This window comes from Alligator sinensis, unplaced genomic scaffold, assembly GCF_000455745.1.
Source record: "Alligator sinensis unplaced genomic scaffold, ASM45574v1 scaffold1957_1, whole genome shotgun sequence".
In the NCBI taxonomy this organism is placed as follows: Eukaryota; Metazoa; Chordata; order Crocodylia; family Alligatoridae; genus Alligator; species Alligator sinensis.
Genome location: NW_005844193.1, coordinates 56 through 7,726, shown reverse-complemented (window position 1 = coordinate 7,726; position 7,671 = coordinate 56). Strand labels below are relative to the sequence as shown.

Genomic DNA, 7,671 nt, shown 5'->3' with positions numbered 1-7,671 from the left:
GAGCAAGGCTCAGCATGCACCTACTTCCAATGCGGCCTCCCCTACCCGGCGCTGCTGGGCCTTCTCCCGGTGCAGCACGTAGACAGTGCCCTGTGCTACACATAGCAGTGACCCATATGGAGGTATACATGCATGCACACTGCCCCGGCCCCCCAGTGACACTTGCGTGCACACACACGGAGAAGTGACACCCTTGTGCACATACAAACAGATGCGCCCTGCCCCATCTGCAAATCCAGAGTTGGAAAGGCCTCCGAACCCTCCACCCCTGCTTCTTTTGGAGAGAAACAGTTCTCATTCCTTAGACTCTTACAGGAGCCCCCGACATGATTCCTCGTGGGGGTTTCCTCTTGCCCCTGCTCAGACACAGCTCAGCTCCCCAGCACGGTGCAGTCACCAGGAGTGGACTTTCCTGATGGTGCTCTTGCCCCCGTCCCCACCCCTGCCCCCGGGAAGGGGATGGGGTGAACACGTGCAGCTCAGGGGGACACTCCCTGGGCCCTGTCACTCCACATGGGGAAGGGGGAGCAGGGACGGGCATGCTCATAGATTTGGCACAACCGAATGACCAACTCAGGATGCTTGTGGGGTCCTCACATGAGCCCAAGTGCCAGGGATGGGCCCAAGGATAGTGCTTGCTCTATGGCATGGGTCCCAGGGATGAGGCACTCACTCAGACCTCCATGCCTTTGGGGTCTGTCCACGAGTCACCATTCAGCTGAGACTGGCAGGGTGGCAAACAGCTTGATCTTTATTAGGAACAGGATTCAGCAACTCACAAGCTCACAGCTTGCAGGGAGAACTACAACTACCCACCAGCACAAACCGCACCTGCAGGGCATCATGGGGAGAGACTGGGTCACCCCACTGCTGACCCCTTGAAGGGACCTCCCATGTACCACATCCCCATCCTTTACTCAGGGAGCTCCCTCTTAACTACTTGGATGTTCATCAGGTGCTACTTTAACTGGGAATGTTTCAGGATCATGAAGCCAGAGGTTCAGCTCTAGCAGTGGGCTCTAGCTTTTACTGCTATCCCATTATGGTCCATGTCTTTACAGAGCAGAAAAATCCCCCCAAAAATGGCAAGAAGCCTTTAGCGTGAGACAAGTCATTACAGCGCTGGCTAGCTGTGGCAAAAAGCCATGAAAGTGTAACTGCTTTAGCATTCTTTGAGGCACATTTTATTTCTTAAAGACATTTTTCACGTTCCAAGCCAAATCAGCCCAGTGAAGTCCAAATCAGTGAGTCAGTTCAGAACCATAAGTGGCCCTACAACCAGCATGCCCAAGCCCAGAGGCTTGGGGTTCAGATGCCCCCAAGATTCACCTGCCCTCAGCCTTATGGCCGCAGAAGCAAGCGAGGGAGGAGCCTCCCATGTCCATAAAGTGGGCTTTAAGCCCCAACTCCTTGGTGGGTACTAAACCACGCCAGAAAAACAGTTATCCCCAGGAACGCTTAAGGAAAACTGCCTTCATGGACCTAGATCCATGGTGTTTCCCCTGCCAGGAGCAGCCTCTCTGCAGTCTGCTAGAGCACCCCACGTGCTTCCCCCTTTCTGGGATCTCTGTCTGTATCAGGCCGGGGAGCTGGACCTCAGAGGGCAAAGCTCCCACATGAACCATACCTGCATAGAAAGAGGAATGGGATCTGCCATCTGAAACCTGAGCCTATTCTTGAAAAAGAGACTTGGGGGTCATCATTGACCACAAGATGAACACGAGCTTGCAATGCGATGCGGCAGCTAGTAAAGCGACCAAAACTCTGGTTTGCATCCATAGATGCTTCTCAAGCAAATCCCGGGACGTCATTCTCCCCCTGTACTCGGCCTTAGTGAGGCCGCAGCTGGAGTACTGTGTCCAGTTTTGGGCTCCACAATTCAAAAAGGATGTGGAGAAGCTTGAGAGAGTCCAGAGAAGAGCCACGCGCATGATCAGAGGTCAGGGAAGCAGACCCTACGATGACAGGCTGAGAGCCCTGGGGCTCTTTAGCCTGGAAAAGCGCAGGCTCAGGGGTGATCTGATGGCCACCTACAAGTTTATCAGGGGTGACCACCAGCATCTGGGGGAACGTTTGTTCACCAGAGCGCCCCAAGGGATGACGAGGTCGAATGGTCACAAACTACTTCAGGATCGTTTCAGGCTGGACATAAGGAAGAATTTCTTTACTGTCCGAGCCCCCAAGGTCTGGAACAGCCTGCCACCGGAGGTGGTTCAAGCGCCTTCATTGAACACCTTCAAGATGAAACTGGATGCTTATCTTGCTGGGATCCTATGACCCCAGCTGACTTCCTACCCTTTGGGCGGGGGGCTGGACTCGATGATCTTCCGAGGTCCCTTCCAGCCCTGATGTCTATGAAATCTATGAAATTTCAGAAGGATTTGCAGCGCTAATAAATTCTCCTGTCTTTTTATTACATGTTACACACTGACTCAATGGTGGCTTTATCTAACACACACATGGGGGAGATGAATTCTTCCCCTACGTGTGCAAAACTGTCCATGTGGCAGGGTCCATCAAGTGACTGTTCTGTACTGAAGGTCACGAAAGTGGGCACTTCTATTTGGAGCTGACGTCACTGTGTGCTCTCTCCATTTGGAAGGCATGCATTTCCCAATCATTCTCACTGAACCAGTCCTGAGGTTTCTTTGTGAGGAAGCCTTGACATTTTTGGCATGCCTCACGGATGCCTTTCTTGAAGCTCTTGCTCTTCCTCGAGTGATCAAACCCGAGTCTGCAACCTGAAACCTGACATTTTCTTCTGATCCATTGGTTTAAAGCTTGAGGAGTTGTGGAATCACACATACCTTCTCCGTGTATCCCCCAATATTTACCAGTGTTTGCTTTAATGTCCGAGCAGAGTTTCTTGCATAATCAGGCATGGCTGCGGGATGGCTCTTCTCAGTGACTGTGTACAGTGTAGGGTGTTTGCCTGTGGCTATTATGAGGGCATTGTGGACAACATGCTGGTTCTCTGACAATCCAACATCAACACGGGATGGCTCTTCTCAGTGACTGTGTACAGTGTAGGGTGTTTGCCTGTGGCTATTATGAGGGCATTGTGGACAACATGCTGGTTCTCTGACAATCCAACATCAACAGCTCAGCTTCTGGAAAATATCAGTAGTCTCTGGGAAGTCTCCAGAGCTTTCCTTTGCTCTTTTATTAAATCCTCCACGTCCTGATATTCTGAGAACAGTTCTTGGCTGAGTTTTTCTGGACTGTATGTTATCCCACTAGAATTCACTAGGGTTTCAGGAGAGAGAGGGAGAGAAAGAGACAGTGGAAAACAATAATAAAATAACATTAGCATCTTTCCAAGAAAGATGTATGTAGGACTGGAAAAGCCACCGCGGTCATAAGGCCAGGCATCTGTAATCAAGGGCAATTAAGATATTACATCCAAGAAGATCTACACTGTTATCCTCCCCACAGATAGGAAACACCATGCGACAGAATATGACAAACTAAGGGTCTTTAGTGTTAAACAATAAAGCCTCAAAACTGGCAATGTGTCAGAAAAGGAGAGCAGAAATGACAAGGCTCTTACCAATGCCTTGGGCCTGTGCAATGGCAAGGAATTTTTTGGGCCAGTATGTCCATACTAGGGATGTGAATGTTTAAATGTTACCCATTCACATATTGATAATCGGTAACACCTTACTGTTTATCATTTGCCATGGGGTGGGAGCAATCTGGCAGGGAAGGGGCAGAGAAAGAGGAGCGTAGTGCCCTGAAGGCACTACAGGAGGGAGGGAAAAGCATGGAGGAGGGGAGAGGGGACTAGTACCTAGTATAGCCAGGAAGTAGCGGGAAAGCTTCAAAATAGCAAGGGAGGAGCCACCACTGCAGGGGCTGTCAGAAAGTGAAGTCGAGCTGCTGCACCGCTCCAGCCCTTCTGCAAGCTCGGGGGGCGGTGTGACTGGCCACACACGCCACAGCCGGGGCTGCCCCCTGCGGCTGGGCTGGGCAGGGCTGAGGGAGCCACTGTGGGCCAGATAAAATCCCCTGGTGGGCTGGATCTGGCCCATGGGCCATATTTTGCCCACCCCTGATTTACAGCCTCAGGGTTAAAGCCAACAGTTTGTGATTGGAATATATAGTAGTAGTCTCTTCTCCCCTTCCCTTTCCTTCCCTGCCCAATCATCCAGCCTCTCTTAATTTCCAAAAACTTTTGAAACATGCTCACTCCACTGTACCTGCAAAAAGACGCTTTTGCAGATCTTCCAAACAGCTGAGGCCTTGCTTTAAATAGATTGGTTTGGCCAGCGGAGGTGCACCTGACACACTTAGCTGAGTCATGAAGTCTGCAGCCAATTTGGAAAGATCTAGGAAAAACAATTAAAATTCATGTTAACACCCACTTTTCATTGCCTCAATCCAATCACCACTGGAAGGCCAAATGCCCAAATACCTAGTCCTGAATATCTCAGATAAGAATCCTGTCTCTGGCAATAGGAGCTATATAAGCCAAGGGTTACTCCTCCCAAGGGAGTACTGTAACCACTAAGCTACACAGGCAGGCTCCCTTTTGCTTATTTTTCTGGCCCCATGACTCTTGTCCTTGTTTTCTGGCCCCCTGACTCTTGGCTGTCTATTGGTCCAGCTTCATCTATCCCAGGGGTTCTCAACCTTTTTTGTATCAGGACCCATTTGTAAACATTGATGGCCTGTCCTGACCCAGTGCCCCTCCTCCTAACCCACTGCCCTCTGCTGTCAGTCCGCAGTGTGTGGGGCAAGGGAGGCCCCAAACAGCCCCTCATAGGCTGGAACTGCCAACTTGCAGGGGAAAAGCCACCGTTTCCCACATTTTTCTCCTTGAAAGGAGAATCCATTTTTAAAGTTTGTTCGCAACCCTTTCATATATTTTTGTGACCCAGGTTGAGAAAGTGATCTATCCTATTCTGTAGTCTAGTGGTGAGGGCATTCTCTAGGGAACTGGATTCAAATCCTCTAGGGGTAAAGAAGGCCTAGAACTCAGGTCCCTACTTCTTGGGTAAATACTGTAAATACTAGGGTATTGGGCACCACCTGTAACCTGGTAGTTAGAATGCAGTGAGGTTGATTTTAGATCTGAACTGAATACCTTATAGTTGATTTTAGATGTAGGTTTTTAATAACTCTGCCTAACTTCTGGGTCCTCTCTGAGGCTGCAGGCAGAGTTCATGCACCTCCTGCAAGTGCTAGAAAAATCTTAAGTGGAAGTTAGGCTTGCAAGTGGCTGCTTCAGGTCAGGTCTCAGCAGGCTCACTGGCCTGAGTAAAGACACTTCGGGAACTTTGCCTTCCAAAATGGAAATGTATAAGGATTATGAGCACATAATGAGTGTTGTGCATGCTGGCACAAAGTGACTTTGAATCACTGCTTGGGATGTAGGTGGGCAAAGTATCCCTTATGTGCAGAATGAGACATTCTGAATCCAGCCTTAGATGTAGTCCTCTTCACTTGACTGGAAATACATCTCAAGGCCTTTGTGTGCCTCCTCTCTTAGGGCTCCTATACATGTGCAGAGAGCCTGCTCCAATGCATTGGAGCAGACTTGATTAATAATCGAGACGTTAAATCCATGCTCTGGCAGACTCAAATTAATGAGCTCCAGCAGACGCTAGCATCATGTGCATTGGCATCTCTGTGCTGAAAAATGGCAGTGGGGTACTTTGAACTAAAGCTCATTCAATGAGCTTTAGTTCAAAGCGCCCTGCCACCATTTTTTAGTGTGGAAATGCTGATACACGTGATGCTCGGGCACTTTTAATTAGCACAGCTCGCTAATTAAAGCACCCTCCCATGCCTTCCAGAGCACGTGTAAAAATGCCCTTAGTGCCTGAACTAAAATCAGTAGGAAGATTCCCATTGATTCCAATGGCACCTGGATCATAGATTACTTGAAAATGTCCCACAGGTTGGGTTGTGGAAAGAAAATCCTACTACTTGGAAAGACATAAAGTCGAACTCATCATGCCTGGAAGATGTCTGCCTTCCTGTTTACTTGTACCTAAGTTGAAATACTGTGGGGCCCATACCACTGTATTCTCCTAAATCCACAAACCAGGTCCCTAGTGCTTCTCATACAGCTTGGCCTTTTTATGTGGCTACTCCTTTTTTTCTATTTAATTCAGGTTCTTAATCAGCCCTCACCCACAATGTTTGTCAGTGCTTCATACATGTAAAGCCCTGCACATGTCCTTCAGTCTCTTGGCAAGCCGGGCCTTCACAATCCATGAATCAGGGTTGCATGAAAACACAACACAACAAAACAGCTCAATTTTCACAACACAAACTTAACCATATTTTTTTCTAGATGCATCATATACGTCCAAGATTTTGATTTCATATTTCGTTTTTCCCCCTGCTTTGCAGAAATGATAGATAGGCAAATTCCCGATGCCATGAATTACTTCCATTCGTAACCTGTCAACATTCACATCCTCTTGACATCCAGCCACACTGTCCTCTTATCATCCACTCCAATAATTAAATAGCCTTGTGTGTTTGCAAATGCAGATACATAGTTTGGAAGAGTGCTTTTAACATATTTCAAGACATGCTTTGTTGCAAAGCCTTTAAGTTCAATATGCGTAGACTCAGTGAATGGCAGCAGTTCATCTCTTTCAAAACATTTAGCAGTAGCTTCAAGTATGTCATTTTTCTCCTGCACATTAGGTTCCAATGTTGCTTGAGTGTTGCTCTATCGGGCTCTCTTGGCTGTTGGACCTGTCTCTTCTTCATATCTTTGCCTAGAATTAGCTTTCCTCTCCTCAAGAAATTCAAAAGCTTCATCTGGTTTCAGGCTAACAACAGAGGCGAGAGATTTTTGACACAATCCAGAATTTAGGGAGCAAATATGTGGCTTCAAGAGAGCTGGGGCAGATGACAACTTCTCACTGCTCCAAGATTTAATAAAAATCAGAAATTTGCTGTTTTGCTGCATATAGTTAAAATATTTTGTCAAATCTGGAGATTTAATAACAGTTCCTAAAGGAGGTGTCTATATCCAGTCCAATGCCATAATTTTTGTCATTGTAATCCTCATTTTCAATCTCTAGTGTTATCACACCACCTCCAGAATTTAATAGTGCACACGCTGCTGGGATAAGGACACTGTTTTGTGTCCTTATATGATCACCTGCCATTTTTTTCCTCTTCTCACCCAGAGTTACTTTTCCTACATCTACAACCACATCAGGATAGTCTGTATCATAAATATGCAACGGTTTCTCCTATTGGGTCATCCTGCTTCTTCAACAGCCAGAACTTTCAGAAACCTTTGGAAACACACGGTTATAATCAATACCACATCTTCACACTAGATACAGTAATATGGACTCTAAGACTCTGGGAAGAATTTTCAAAGTAACATCAGAGTCTTATGGGATGGACATACAAACAACTTTGAGGTAGGAGGGAGCAGGGCTTTAGTGCACATAAGCTGTTCTGCAATAATGGCACATGTAAACAGCCTTACCCCGTGGTAAATGGAATTTAAATGTGGTAGCTTAGCCCTCAGTGAAGGAGGGCTAAGTAATCCAGTGGTATCTCCTATCTCAGGGGTTCCCAACACCGTGGGCTGTGGGCCGGTGCCGGACCGTTAAGGGTTGGCTGCTGGTCTATAGGAGGGTTGGCTGCCAGACCAGAAGTGACCATGGACTGGCAAACTGTGGACTGGAAAGG

General features: G+C 47.7%; 1 pseudogene; it reads right to left on the bottom strand.

The window, feature by feature from the left end:
- Window positions 1-2,349: 2,349 nt before the first annotated feature.
- LOC102378199 lies at window positions 2,350-7,220 on the bottom strand (annotated as a pseudogene).
- Between the last annotated feature and the right edge of the window lie 451 nt (window positions 7,221-7,671).